The sequence below is a fragment of the Myodes glareolus genome, chromosome 22, assembly GCF_982192425.1.
Source record: "Myodes glareolus chromosome 22, mMyoGla1.1, whole genome shotgun sequence".
Taxonomy (NCBI): Eukaryota; Metazoa; Chordata; class Mammalia; order Rodentia; family Cricetidae; genus Myodes; species Myodes glareolus.
The window spans coordinates 53352334-53367629 of record NC_142047.1 but is presented as its reverse complement, the minus strand read 5'-3'; the positions used below and the strand labels follow the sequence as shown (position 1 = coordinate 53367629).

General features: G+C 42.6%; 1 long non-coding RNA gene and 2 pseudogenes across 1 annotated transcript; 2 read left to right on the top strand and 1 right to left on the bottom strand.

Annotated features, from left to right (window-relative positions):
• The first annotated feature begins 5770 nt into the window (after positions 1–5770).
• LOC125410597 (uncharacterized) lies at positions 5771–11382 on the top strand. Its single transcript, XR_014999090.2, has 3 exons — positions 5771–5851; positions 11018–11106; positions 11246–11382. It is a non-coding gene; the product is annotated as an uncharacterized LOC125410597 (long non-coding RNA).
• On the bottom strand, positions 6250–6367 carry LOC146890210 (5S ribosomal RNA; annotated as a pseudogene).
• A 187-nt stretch (positions 11383–11569) lies between the features above and the next one.
• On the top strand, positions 11570–13861 carry LOC148118605 (uncharacterized; annotated as a pseudogene).
• Positions 13862–15296: the final 1435 nt, after the last annotated feature.

Here is a 15296-nt window from a genome sequence, read left to right as displayed (position 1 = left end):
GTAGTAAGAGTTTGCTTGCTTGTTCCCGGCTGCCTGACAGCTCAGACCCAAATTAGCCACACAAGAAACTGTACTATTTAAAACACTGTTAGGCCTATTAGCTCTAGCTTCTCATTGGCTAGTTCTTACATATTAATTTAACTTATCTCCATTAATCGGTGTATCACCACGAGGCTGTGGCTTATCAGGTAAAGTCTAGCATCTGTCTCAGGCAGGGCTACATGGCTTCTCTCTGCCACTACCTTCTTCCTCCTATATTCTGTCCTATGCAGGCTGAAGATAGTTTCTTTATTAACCAATGGTATTCACAGCCATACAGAGGAGAATCCCACATCATTGGCCGATCAACTTATAGTAAAGCAAATGTAGTATATGGTTGTGATAAAGATCCCTAAAGTCTGGACTCACTTCTAGGACCAAAACATAAACTAGACCATATAGGAACCAGGAGGATATGTTTTGAATATCTTCTTCTGGACTGATTTTTTTTATAATGCACATACCATTTCACTGTATCTGAAATACAGGTTTTATTTCTATTTGTTTATGTGTGTACATAGGTGCCCCTCCATGTGTGTTGAGGTCTGAGGTCAACCTCAAGAGCCATGACTGTATTTGAAAAAATGTCTTTTTGACATATTAATCATTCATAACATGGTTTTATTGTTTATAACATATAAATATGATATATTTATATATATCATAATATATATATTTACATATATATGTATGCACATACATACATAATGTGTTTTGGGCATACCCACCTCCTATCATCTTCTCTTGTCCACTTTACATCTCCTCATTCCCTTCCTCTTCCCAACTAGTCCTTCTCTTTCTGTCTCTTTCTGTTTTTTGGGGTTTTTTTTATAACTCAAAGAATGTTTAACATATCAGGACTGAGGGAGGTTATTCTCAGGCACCTTATCAGCACTTACACCAGTGAAGAAATTGTCTTTTCCTGTCCCCATCAACCTCTAACTGGCTATACATATTGGGGAGGGTGAGCTTCATCACACTAAGGTGTTGACAGAACTGGTTTGTGCATGATTAGCACAAGGTTTCCTTGGCTAGAAGAACCTAATTGTTTCTAGTTTTAGCTCCTTGGGAATAAAGGAGAAGTTCTCCAAGTTCCTTGTGGCACAGCATCTGGATACAACTGAAAGGCTCCATGTCCTTGATAGGTCCAGCATGTCATTGGCTATGAGGCTGCACTGATAACTATCCATCTTGCCATCTTGACTGATTTTACTGATTCTGGTGTTGAAATATCTGCTGCTTTTGTTTGAGACCCTTCTGACCATCTTCTCTGACACAGGGTTTAGTCCTGGTTATTACTAAGTTTAGCTGGCCAAGATGGAGGGTGTGTTGATACTGTTTCTCCTTTGAAAAGACAGCTGACCATCTCTTTGATGCCTACTTTGGGCAGAAAGACTCCTTTTGTGGTAGTTTTGCAGTGTCAAAGGCTTATTGATTACAGAAGCAATGGACTGTTTGTCCCTAGGTCCCAGCTAATGTACCTGCCATCAATATCTACTTACATACTTGTCTGTGTTTGCTGCTGACCCATTATGTACGTCACACTGACTAAAACGTTGTTTCTGAGATCTCCATGCTTCACACTGTTAGGGATTAGAACTCCTGAGATGTGGCTGTAATTGTAGAACAACCACGTGTGATAAGACATTTAGTAATTATACACCCGATAAGGGGGATTGCTTAATAAACACTCATCACAACATTTGAAATTCAAATAAAAAACTAATGACATTTAAAGCTAAATTTCTTTACATTTTTTGAATGAAATGAAGATGTGACAAGTTAGTTTCCACGTGGAACCTTGGTTGCCAAAGTCATGATTGCTTTTTACTGAATTAAATCATGTTTGCAGAAATGGAGAAAAAGAGCTTGATCTTTAAAAGCTATGAGCTTTGAGTTGATACAGTGGTTTTAGACACTGGAAACAGCAGAGTGAACATCTACAGCCACCTGTAAACCAATGAGGAGTCCACGAGGGTTTCCTTGGCTCCTGAGGGGCTGGCAGCTGGTACCAGCACTACTCATTGGAGTCTGTTTGAGAGGTCAGCGCTGCATGGTAATGGCTGAATACTTAGCTTCTGTGAAAAACCTGCAGCCACAAATAATATTTTTAAACAACATGAGACAACACAATTTAGCACAAGAGATGGAATTTGCTAAGACCCTCACGGGAGAACACTTCATGTGGAAGGAAGTCAGAAAAGATTAATTAGGAGGCTCTACCTGTCCCTCTAGAGCAGTGTTTCTCAACCTTCCTAATGTTGTGATCCTTCAGTACAGTTCTTCAGGCTGTGGTGGCCCCCAACTCTAAAATTATTTAAGTTGCTACTTCATAACTGTATTTTGATAGTTATGAATCATTATGTAAATTTCTGATACACAACTCCTGTGATAGGGTCACGTGATCCCAACAAGGTCAGAAGCCATTGGTTGTGAACTGCTGCAGTCCACATCAAGATCCTTCCCCTCTAGAACAAGCTCCTGGACTCAGTTGAACTCAGGCACTCAAAACCTTTATATATACATTTTTATCCAGGGGTCATAGCCAATATCCTCAGCCGATACGTTATTTGAAGCTTTACAAATCCATTAATTCTTGAATTTAATATTAAACTATCTTACTCAAAATGTTCCGCCGACCTTCATACCTAATCCTCATTGTTTCTTAGTTGCCTTCAGGTTTTCATTATCCCACTGAGAGCACTGATGTAGCTAAATAGTAACCAGCCAGTTCAGTCTGCTTGAATGCACTGTCCTGGTTTTAAAAACCTTATTTAAATGAAAAGTACAGAACTGTCTGTCCTTCAAAAAATTCTTCAAATCAATGAGTTAATGTTTTAAAAATAAATAAATATTTTTTTCTGATACTCTTGGAGCATGATCTGGTTCTCTACACACACACACACACACACACACACACACTCATCTGTACGTATATACATGGCACAGCTTGCTAAGTCAGTTATTGTGTAAATGGCTAAGACTGCCTGGAAATCAATAAAAATGATGCACAGCATCCCAGACTGATGGGACATAATGAGAGCTCACTAAGAGCAAAGTTCATAGTTCTAAGTGCTTTCAGGAAAAGTGTGGAGAGATCCTACAGGAATGACTTAGCAGCACACCTGAAAGCTCTAGAACAAAAAGAAGCAGGCACTCCTAAGAGGAGTAGTAGATGGCAGGAAATAACCAAACTGAGGAATGAAATCAACAAAGTAGAAAGAAAGAAAACAATACAAAGAAGTAATAAAACAAAGAATTGGTTCTTTGAGAAAAATCAACAAAATAGATAAACCCTTATCCAAACTAACTAAAAGTTGGAGAGAGAATACACAAATCAACAAAATCGAAAACAAAAAGGGGGGACTTAACAACAAACTCTGAGGAAATTCTGAGAATAATAGCAGATTTCTGTCTCAACTCTATAACAATTCCTGCTATAAAAATTTGGTATTTAATTGTTCTTATCTGCATAGCGAATAAATGCACGTTAGAAAAGCCCTCAGAAGGCGATTGCTTTCACTGGATTCTGTGATCTTTCTGCCCTTTATTTTCTATTGCTACCTGTAGTGTAGACAAGAGGGCTGGAGCTCTTGAACCCATCTGACAAATGAGAGATCAGTAAAAATTAAAATCAGAAATACAGATCAGAGAAAGAAGTGGGTTAACAGAACCTAAAGTGTAAATACATGCTCTTTCAGACCAATACAACAGTGACTAGGAGAGTCCTTTATGAGTGTATAATCCTTTAACCACTGATTCCATCCTCATTCATCTAGCGCTATATTCTTTTGAGGTTCCAACCTTTTCCGCAGAAAGAAAAATTTAGATTATTTTCATATTTAGGTCTCCATGATTATAACTCCCATGAATATGATAATAATAATACTTCTTAATACTGATTTATTTCTACAGAAAATATACTGAGAAAGCTGCTGGTATCTATGGCGATTCTGTCATTATTTGAGAATCTGTGTATTGTAGACACATATAACACATGAATAGAAAGGGAATGTCTGGAAAACATTGTTTTCTTGCCGTAATAAGGTTGTTTGGATGTAGGCAATATGTCCACATGCATCAGACTACATACACTAAATAAGTGCGATTTTATATCAACTATCATATTTCAACATCTTTAAATGATTTTGGTTGGTATCTGTGGAAAACCCCAACCTACCGCTATCAGAAATTATTTTGCATGCTGCTACACAATCCCATTGCACATCCATATCCATTGTGAAATTCTGGAGCATCTTTTACTTTCACTCTTTTTGTTTTCTCAATTAAATTATACTTAGTAGGATACCTTTTCTGTGAACACAGCAATGCATTCTTTGTCACTAAATTACTGCAGTCCTCTTCCTATGTGTTGTACATCATTTCATATCACTTTCAGTTTCACACATTTACTGTAGTTTGCTAGACAAAGATTATAAAGAATAGTATCTTTTATCCTTTTATCCTTTTGCAAACAACACAATTAAAATTATATATTTTCAACAGCAACAAAAAGATGTTGGGTATGTTCAATTTACAGCATAAATTCAATATAATCCAAAGGAAATTCACAACAAATAATAGCAGGAAAACTAGTTCCAAAGCTATGTGCCATATGGAAAGACAGAATTCTCAATAGAATTAAGGAAAACTAGTACAGACATCGACATAATGTGTCTTTTGTACTTAACACAAACCTACATTGAAGAACGAGTACGATATTTGTGAAAAAATAAGGGGATAGTAAGAAAAGGCCAAGAACAAAAGCACAAAACTAATAGTCAGACTTTCATCAAAAGACGAAAGGAAACTCAACCGAGAAAAATGTGAACTTCACCTATGTTACCTATAAATGTACATGTGCAGATTAACAAACACAGATTTCACAATACCCATGGGGATAGAGGGACTGTGTGCCTGGGCGCGTGTGTGCTTTCTCGCGGTCAGGAGAAACCTTGGTTCTCTCTTTGGAACTTGGAATGACAGCTCCCAGGATTCCATTTCTGCCCCATGCTCACCACCAGCCCGACCCCCTGTCCCACCCCTATCCCCTATCGCCAGCCAGCGGACCATCCAGTTCCCAATTGAAGATGCCTCCCTGTGAAGCTGGCAGCACGCCATTCTGCCCGTGGGGTAGAAGAGAGAAAGGCAGGCTATCCAGCATGGAAGTTGCTCCTGTGCCCGAGTAACTGGGAACTCGGGTCTTGGCGCTCTCTGCCCGTGGACGGTGCCGTGGGGGGGGGGGGGGGGGCTGGAATGGGGGGGGCAGAAACACACTCAAGCACGCGTGTACGCACGCACGCACGCGATCGGAGCCTGCAGAGGGACACACATCCACCCAAGCATGCACGCACAGCAAGCGAAGGAGCACACACACTCGCACGCGCACACACACACATCATGCCAGAATGCACACACTCCCCAACAGACAGACAAAAAAGCAGGCAGGCAAAACCCCAGACACACATACGCACAGTCATGCACGCACAGCACACACATAAACACACAAAAAGGCGCCTAATGTGGCCTACACGAACACACGAACACACGTGCACCCTCATGGGGCTACTCACACAAGCAGGCACATTGCACATTCCACACAGGCAAGCAGGTACACAGGCACCCAGGTGAGCGTCCACTCCATCCCCGGGAGTGGGTGGGTGGAGCCTGCTTGCTCTTAGACTGCTTCCGCCGGGTGGGTTGCGTGGAGGGGGCGTGGCGATCTCTTCCTGAATCCGTAAGCAGTGCTGTGCCATGCGGGGCTGCTATCCCAGGCGCTTGCTTGCCGGCCTGGCCTGCCCATGGAACTGAGGTGCTGGGGAGCTGGGGAGCTGGGGAGCTGGGGAGCTGGGGAGCTGGGGAGCTGGGGAGCCAAGGGCGATGGTGGCTGGCCCAGGATCTCACTTGAACAGGGTTCAAGGCTAGCCTGGGCTGCATGCCACTCAAGACAGCCTCTCCCGTGCGAGTCTTAGCTTCCTTTAGGGGTCCTGGCATTCCTTCCCGACTGGGGTGCTTCCCCTCTTGCCTGAGGGCCCTGACCGGGGGGTGGATTTGAAACCTTGTGAGAGGTGGGCTCTTTTTCCGGGGTGCGGATTGTCCTGGTGGTGTCCTGGTCCGGGCCGGCCCGCGGCCCCCGGTCGCGAAGGCCAAAGCGCCAAAAGGGGAGCATAAAATAAAGAGAAGAAAAAGGAGAAAAAAGAAAAGAAAAAAAGCCTACAGCACCCGGTATTTCCAGGCGGCCTCCCATCCAAGTACTAACCAGGCCCGACCCTGCTTAGCTTCCCAGATCAGACGAGCTCGGTAGCGTTCAGGGTGGTATGGCCCAAGCGCGATCAGGGTGGCATGGACCTAGAGGGAGGCGGCTTGTCGCTGTGGCGCCACAAGAGCCTGCTGCAGCACTGGCCTGTGCTCCTGCACGTCCCCACGCCCCCACTCCCCCACGCCCTCCTGAGGCCGAGACAGAGTCTGGATGGACGGACGGAAGGACAGATGGACGAGCCCCTCCAACCCGCCCGCCAGCCAGCCAGTCAGCCTGCCAGCTAGGCCCTCCTTCCTCAGCCCTCTGCCCAGGCCCGGAACACTCCAGGTCCAGAAGCAGTCGCCTGCCCTACCTACCCACCGACCTTGTCTCCCTTGTCCCCCTTGTCCCCCTTGTCCCCCTTGTCTCCCTTGTCTCCCTTGTCTCCCTTGCCTCCCTTGCCTCCCTTGTCTCCCTTGTCTCCCGTTCCTCGTCGGGCAACCTCACCGCGCCCCAACCGTGCCCCTGGCAGCTTGGCTGGCCCGGCAAGCTGGCTCCTCCCTTGCCCGCCCTCGGCCTCCCTCGGTGGGGAATCCACGGGTGCCGGCTTTGAAAGGGCCTCAGGGCCTTCTGGGGCAGGGGTCGGCTTTGGACCCCGACTCTCCCTCCACCAAAGAACTGTTGCCAGGTAGCCAGCCAGCTCCTTGCCTTTGGGCAGGTGAGAGCCCTCCTCTGTCGTCTGGCAGGCCACTTGTGTCCCCCTCTGGAGGAGGCGTGGAGGTTGCGTGAAGAGATGGGCGACCGGGTTGGGGGTAGGGGTGATGGTGGGGGTGGGGTGGGGCTGGGCTGCGGTGGCATGGGGTGGCATGAGGAGTTTGCGGCGGAGGTGCCCAGAGAGGCTCAGGCAAAGCGGTTGGATCGCTTGGGTCATCCTTCCAGACAGGGGTAGACACTGTCTTGCTGGTGCCCTATGTCTGGTAAGGTGGTGCCTCGACGGGTCTGGTAGTGGCTAGGCGCTGGTCTATAATCATTGGGGAACGGGGAACTGTTGTCTCCTCCCCATTCTCCTCCGCCTCCTGCCCCTCCTCTTCCTCCTCCTCCTCCTCCTCCTTCTCCTCCTCCTTCTCCTGTTCCTCTACCTCCCCCCTCCTTCTCCTCCTGCTCCTATTTCTCCCCTCCCCAGAGTATCCCCCTCCTCCTGGAGAATCTAGAAAACCCAAAGACTGGGATTGGGTTAGAGAGAGTGTGTGCCTGGGCGCGTGTGTGCTTTCTCGCGGTCAGGAGAAACCTTGGTTCTCTCTTTGGAACTTGGAACCCCAGCTCCCAAGATTCCAGTTCTGCCCCATGCCCACCATGAGCACCACCGCCAGTCCCACCCTTATCCCCTATCGCCAGTCAGTGGGGCCATCCAGTCCCCCATTGAAGATGCCTCCTTGTGGAGTGGGCAGCACGCCGTTCTGCCCGTGGGGGAGTAGAGAGAAAGGTAGGCTGTCCAGCCAGCGTGGAAGATGCTGCTGGGCCCACCGGTGGGGCCCGGGGAACTTGGAACTCGGGTCTTGGTGCTCTCTGCCCGTGGATGGTGCCGGCGGGCGCGGGCACACAAGCACACGCACAGTCGCGCACGCAGAAACACACTCAAGCACGCGTGTACACACGCACGCACGCACGCCATCGGACACTGCAGACGGTCACACATCCACCCAAGCATGCACGCACAGCAAACGAAGGAGCACACACACTCGCACGCGCACACACACACACACATCATGCCAGAATGCACACACTTCCCAACAGACAGACAAAAAAGCAGGCAGGCAAAACCCCAGACACACATACGCACAATCATGCACGCACAGCACACACACAAACACACACAAAGGCGCCTAATGTGGCCTACACGAACACACGTGCACCCTCGTGGGGATACTCACAGAAGCAGGCACATTGCACATTCCACACAGGCAAGCAGGCACACAGGCACGCGAGTGGGCGTCCACTCCATCCCCCGGAGTGGGTGGGTGGAGCCTGCTTGCTCTTAGACTGCTTCCACCGGGTGGGTTGCGTGGAGGGAGGGGGCATGGCGATCTTTTCCTGATTTTCTGTGGATGCAGTTATCCACGTGGGCGCCATATGTAACATGAGGGGTAGGCTCGTTTGTGGGTTTCTGTCCTGCCCGATCCCCTAGCTTTTCAGTCCCAATAAAAATCACACAAGAATCTTTATAAATTATAAAGCTGATGGGCCCTTAGGTCAGGCTTCTTATTAGTCCTTGTAACTTATATTAATCCATTATCATTATCTATGTTAGCCACATGGCTCAGTGCCTTTCTCAGCATGGCACCTCACATGTTGCTTCTTCGGGGATCTGGGCAGGAATGGAGGAGGGAGCTTCCTCCTCCCTAGCCTTCTCCTATTCTCCTTGCCCCACCTCTACTTCCTATCTGGTTGACCTGCCTATACTTCCTGCCTGGCCAATCGGCATTTTATTAAAATACATGGTTGACAGAATACAGACAATTCTCCCACACCTAAAGACAACATTCCCTGGTTTTCGATAGGAACAAATTCAGTTTTGGTGTCCTGTTTTTGTTCTAACTTGCTTCTCTGTTGCCGTGATTAAATCAATTAACCAAAGGATTCCAGGCAAAAACAGGATTATTTGGCTGATTCTTTTCGGTTATATTCTGCCATTTTGGGAGTTTAGGATAGAAACTCAAGCTAATCACTAAAAGGAAATTTCATGGGCAAAGATTGTTTCCTGCGTTTCCTCTTGCCTACTCACTGTCTTATGCTCAGATAACTACCTTATTGATACACACATATCCATAGCACAATTAATAAAAAAACAGAGATAGATATTGGGCTCAACTGGAAGGTCAAAAAGGCAAAACTGTCAGCCACTGGCTTTTGCCTCTACCTCAGTCTGAAATGACCATCTCGCCTCCAGGAATTCCAGAATGACACTGTCTGAGAGCTGTCTCATCCATTTATATCTTTCTCTCTAGGACTGGGATTAAAGGCATGCACCACTACAGCCAGATTTTTATGGCAAACTAGTGAGGCTACTATGGTTTGGTCTTGCCTTTGGCCTGTCTTTCCTCATTGTATCTCCATTAATGTCTTTCAGAATATGAATAGTGTGCTGTGTGATTCTGTGTGGGAAAGATGTAACTTGTTTTCTGAATTTACAAGATGTTACTGTCAAGAGATTGTCTTGTGTGTGTGGAGAGACTTGGGACATTGGAGCAGTTTAAGGGTTGTTGCAGATTATGAGGATCATTGAAGTGACTAATTGTATTTTCTTCATGGATGACCATTAGCCTATAATGAGACTATGTAGTTGCTTGAGTCTAAAACTTACCGGATAATGATATATTTGAACATATGGGGTTTTTTTGGTCACTTGCTTGTGAACCTTTTATTAGGAAGAGATTTTCTGGATGGTTTTCCTCATGGAGGGGTGATATGGGTCTCTATAGCATCAGTTCCTTTTCTGTTTTCTGTGTCTACTGTGTTGTAGTTGATACTAATCAGCCAGCTTCCTTCTTGTGCTGTTATGCCTTCACCACCATTAAAGACTCTATCTCTACGTCATGTAAGATATAGGAGAAACAACTGCTATTCAATGCTAATCAAGTTTGCTACCTTTCTGTTTTTAATTGTTTGTTTGTTTGTGTGTTTGTTTGTCAAAACAAGGATTTTCTGTGTAGCCCTAGTTGTCTTGAAAGTAGCTCTGTCCATCCAGGTGGCTCCAGAATGACCTCAAACTCACCAATTCCCTTGACTTGGTATTCCAAATGCTGGGATTAAAATGGGCCAACATTCCTGGCTTTTTGTTTTCGTCTTATTGTGTGATGTGCCTGAAATGTAGGTTTTTTGACAATGTCAAGTATTTGCTGTTAAACTGAGCTTAACTTATACTTTGAATTTTCAAATTTGGTAGAAGTTATCATTCGGTTTCCCAGGATGGCATGTATTCATGACAACAATGCTGCCTGTGCCTTCTGATTCACTGGATTGCACATACATCACCTTCTTCCTGCCTGTTGCTTTTGTTTTTTAACTTTTTAATGAAAATTCATATTTCACCTATAAGCATGGACATGCACCACACAGGTACCTGATCCTCACAATGATCAAAGATGTTTTCAAAAACCCTGAACTTGAATAATTGATAGTTATGTTCCCTGAAGCAAATACTAGTAATTGAGCCCTCCTATATGCAAGCCGAGCAAGAGCTCTTGACTAATGAGATATCTCTTTGACTCTGTGTTGATTATTTATTATCCACATCTAACTTGGTAATGTTTCCATCTGTCCACTTGTAACTGTTTAAAACACGTAGTGCCTTTTAGTAAAATCTTACTGATGTTACAGGTTAGAGTGGAGAAGTTTGGGTTTCTGGAAGATGAATGCGGAACTCTTTGTAGCAATGTCAGTAAGATACTACTGAGTTCTGTCTATGTTTTGTTTGCTTGACTGATTTTTGCATGGGAGATGGGGTTGTAATATGTACTTCTGGCTGTCCTGGAACTGACTGAATAGACAAGGCTGGCATTAAACTCCAAGGCAGATTTACCTCCCTCTGACTTCTGATCGCAGTGTTTAAAGTCATGAGACAATAGACGCAGCCTGGCCCTTTTGTTTTCTTTTTGTATTTACCAATTGTTGTTATAATTTCTCTCCTGTGTTTGCTATACTGTTGATCTATTTACTGGTCTCTCTCTGTTTTTTTAATAGTCGTTTCTCTTGCAAGATGATAATCCCTTCACAGGATACAGTAATGAGAGAGGTGAACCTTCCATTCAGTTTCGTTCCAAAGTGACTTGGTGATTACATTATAACGTCTATTTAATGGAATAAGTATAAGGAGTACACGAATTATATGACTATACTGTCAAAGAAGTATATATTTTCAATGTTTCTATTAACATACTTTCTCTTGTACACATGTATGTGTCATTTCAGAATGCAGTGACCTATGATGATGTACATGTAGACTTTACATGGAAAGAGTGGACATTGCTGGATCCTACACAGAGGAATCTCTACAAAGATGTGATGCTGGACACGTACCATAGCCTCACTATCCTAGCTAAAACTGAATGTTCCATCATATTTTTAAATAAGGAGACAAGTGTTCCTTGGTTTTTTTCATGTTCTTCTGTAATTTGATTGAGAAAGAAGAATGAGGTGAATAAATCCATCATGGTTCTAAGGTTCACTGATGATAGTCATTTAAATGTTACACAATTTTCAATAATATATTATATGTTTTCAACTTTATTGTAGGATACACTTGGGAAGACCATAATATTAAAGAACACTGTCAAAGTTCTAAAAGACATGAAAGGTAATTATCATTCCCAAACTGATACAAATGTTCCTCTGAAGAAATTGTAATGTGTCCTGGAGATTTTACACTAAAGAACGGTATAAATAAGAACAGTCTCATTGGATTATGATTATTAACTTCTCACAAAATCATATGCCTCAATTTCAAGTAGATGAATTGCATTTGCAAGGCATTTTTTTTTAAGAGAAGACCAGAAACAATGCCTAAACAGATATCACCATTTGAATCACAGCTCAATGAGAGCTATTCGGTAGAACTGTTAATCCATTAACTTCTCACCACTCATATTACAAAAGGTAAACTTTTTTTTTAAAAAAAAAGATTTATTTATTTACTATGCAGTGTTCTGTCTGTCTGTATGCTTACTGTCCAGAAGAAGGCAGCAGATCTCATTACAGATGGCTGTGAGCCAACATGTAGTTGCTGGGAATTGAACTCTGGAAGAATAGCAGTCAATGCTCTTAACCTCTGAGACATATCTACAGCCCCCCAAAAGGTAAACATTCTGAAAAGGTAATGAGTTCATCCCTCAAACCTTCTCGTAAGCAAACAGTCCATAGTAAATAGTGTTACTCATAATCTTGCTGTGACTGTGCTGAGTTTAGTTAGATGGGCTATTAGAGTCAAGAGCCAAGGAGCAGTTGTTATGATGAAATCTCACTTCCTTTTTTTTTAAACTTTTTATTTTATGTGCATTGGTATAAACAGTGCATGTGCATATGGTGCATTGGTATAAACAGAAATCTTCTGTTTATAATCGATGTATTAAAGCCTTTGCATATGACAGACATCTTCAAAGGCATAAAAGCACACTTATTGGAGAGAAACCTTTTGAATGTCATCAATGTGGTAAAGCCTTTAGAGAACAAGGTATTCTTCGAAGGCAGAAAAGAATACATACTGGAGAGAAACCCTATGAATGTAGTCAGTGTGGTAAAGCCTTTGCCTCTCTGATAGGTCTTCAAATGAATAAATGAACACATACTGGAGAGAAACCATATCAGTGTAATCAGTGTGGTAAAGCCTTTGCAGTACAAGGTAATCTTAAAAAGCATAAAAGAACACATACTGGGGAGAAGCCCTATGAATGCAATGAATGTGGTAAAGCCTTTGCTTGTCACAGTGCTCTTCAAATGCATAAAAGAATACATACTGGGGAGAAATCCTATGAATGCAATGAATGTGGTAAAGCCTTTATTCAACATAGTCATCTCCTCGTACATAAAAGAACACACACTGGAGAGAAACCCTATGAATGTATTCAGTGTGGTAAAAGCTTTGCTCATCACAATGCTCTTCAAATGCATAAAAGTACACGTACTGAAAAGAGATCCTATCCATACATGAAAAGAGATCCTATCACATTTAATCAATGTGATAAATCCTTTACATGTCACAATAATCTTCAAATACATAAAAGAACACATACTGGAGAGAAACCCTATCAATGTAATCATTGTAGTAAAGCCTTTAAATACCACAATAATCTTCAAATACATAATAGCACACATACTAGAGAGAAACCTTATGAATGTGATCAGTGTGGTAAAACCTTTTCTCATCACAATGCACTTCAAATACATTAAAGAATACATACTGGAGAGAAACCCTATGGATGCAATCAGTGTGGTAAAACCTTTGCACAACAAGGTCATCTTCAAATGCATAAAAGGACACATAGTGGAGAGAGACCCTATGGATGTGATCAGTGTGGCAAAGTCTTTAAACAACAACGTACTCTTCAAATGCATAAAAGATCACATACTGGAGAGAAACCCTGAGAATTATAACCAATGTGCTAAAGCCTTTGCATTGGTCAGCAGTCTTTGAAATCATCTGAAAAAGATGTACTGCAGAAATACCCTAAAAACATAGTCAGTGTTGCAAAGTTTTGCACTTTAACAGGAGTTAACCTTTTTGTGTACAATCAATCTGTTAAAGCCTTTGTTTTTTACAATAGTCTTTGAGTGCCTATAAAAAATTCTGAGAGTGTATTATTGTAAAGTACTTGGTAAGCTCTCTATCCAACACACTTTCCATCCTTACATAAAGAGCATTCATTCTGTGGGAAATTTTGACAGTGTCAGCAATCTGTTCAAGATTCATGATGTTGTATTTTATATTGTTTCCATCTGAAAACTCATAGACAAAATCAGTTTATGAATTTATGAAGCTCTATGCGAAGTTGTCAAAAATCAGACCTCGGTCCCAGTAATAAACTTTTCTAAACTGCCCAGTTCTGTGTCTAGCCCTGTCAATGTTTTAAAGTCTATTTACATCATTTTGAAGTCAGGAAAGAAGAACAAACTCATACAAGAGAAAAACCCTATTCATGTAATTATCTGGTAAGTACTTTAGACATCACGGTAGCCTTTAGCAACAAGAAAAAACTCTTGTTTCTTTTATTATTCATCACAGTTTTGATGGAAGTAAATTAATTGCCATGATCACTCAGGACCAGTGATGGAGAGCACTGCATTGTGCTTTCTATTTTGAAATACTAAAGTTTGCTCTATGTCTGACAAATCCTTTTAGTGAAAATTATTTTGTGTTCCTTATATTTCTTCTTTCACTTTTGTTCATCTTCTCTTGTGCTTTTACTTAGTGATTGGTATGTTTCTGCTGTAATATATAGAATGGGATACCCATCATCTAAGTGGTCGATTTATTATTTAAAAATCAGGCAGCATGTGTTCATACTATTTCAGTAAGGGTATCTGTGAAAGGGTGAAGTTACAGAAATTCTTTGGTGTTGATGGTGTCAAGCAGGTGGGTAGGGCAGATTCCACACCTTGTGACATAATCCGTGTGGCAGAAGGCAGACATTATAGGTCTACTTATTTTGATTATCTGGTCTTGATTTAATTTTGGTAAGTGATATTTACCCAGAAAGTTGTCCATTTGAAGTTTTCCAATTTTGTGGAGTGCAGGGTTTTGAAATATGATCAAATGATTCTCTCGATTTCCTCCGCATCTGTTGTTATGTCCCCCTATCATTTCTGATTTTGTTACTTTCTGATTTTTATCTTTACTGATCTCTCATTTGTCAGATGGCTTTGAGATCTCCACCCTTCTTGTCTGCACTTCATGTAGCAATAGAAAATGAAGGGGAGAGAGAACACAGAAATAATGGAAGCCATGACCATCAGAGGACTTTTTTTTTTTTAGTTTTAGAGTTTATCCTGGAACTAGCTCTTGTAGACCAGGCTGGCCTCAAACCCACAGAGATCTGCCTGCCTCTGCCTCCCCAGTTCTGGGATTAAAGGCGTGTGCCACAACCACCCAGCAGAGGGCTTTTCTAATGTTCATTTGTTTGCTATGTGAAGAAGAAAAATTTAAATCCCAAGCTTTTTGTAGTTAGAATTGTTACAGGGATGAGATGCAAATATGCTATTATCCTCTGTGTTTCTTCAGAGTCTGTTGTTAGATGCTAGAATAGCTACACGAGCTTGCTTCTTAGATCCATTTGACCTGAAAATCCTTCTTCAACCCTTTACTCTGAGGTAATATCTATCTTGGATGCTGATGTGTGCTTCTCGTATACAGTAGGATGTCAGTTTGTGATGTTGTATCCGGCTTCTCTTTTTTTGGTCTTTTTACTCCATTGATATTGAGGGATTTCAAGGACTAATGATTGTTAATTCCTGTTATATTGTTGGTGGT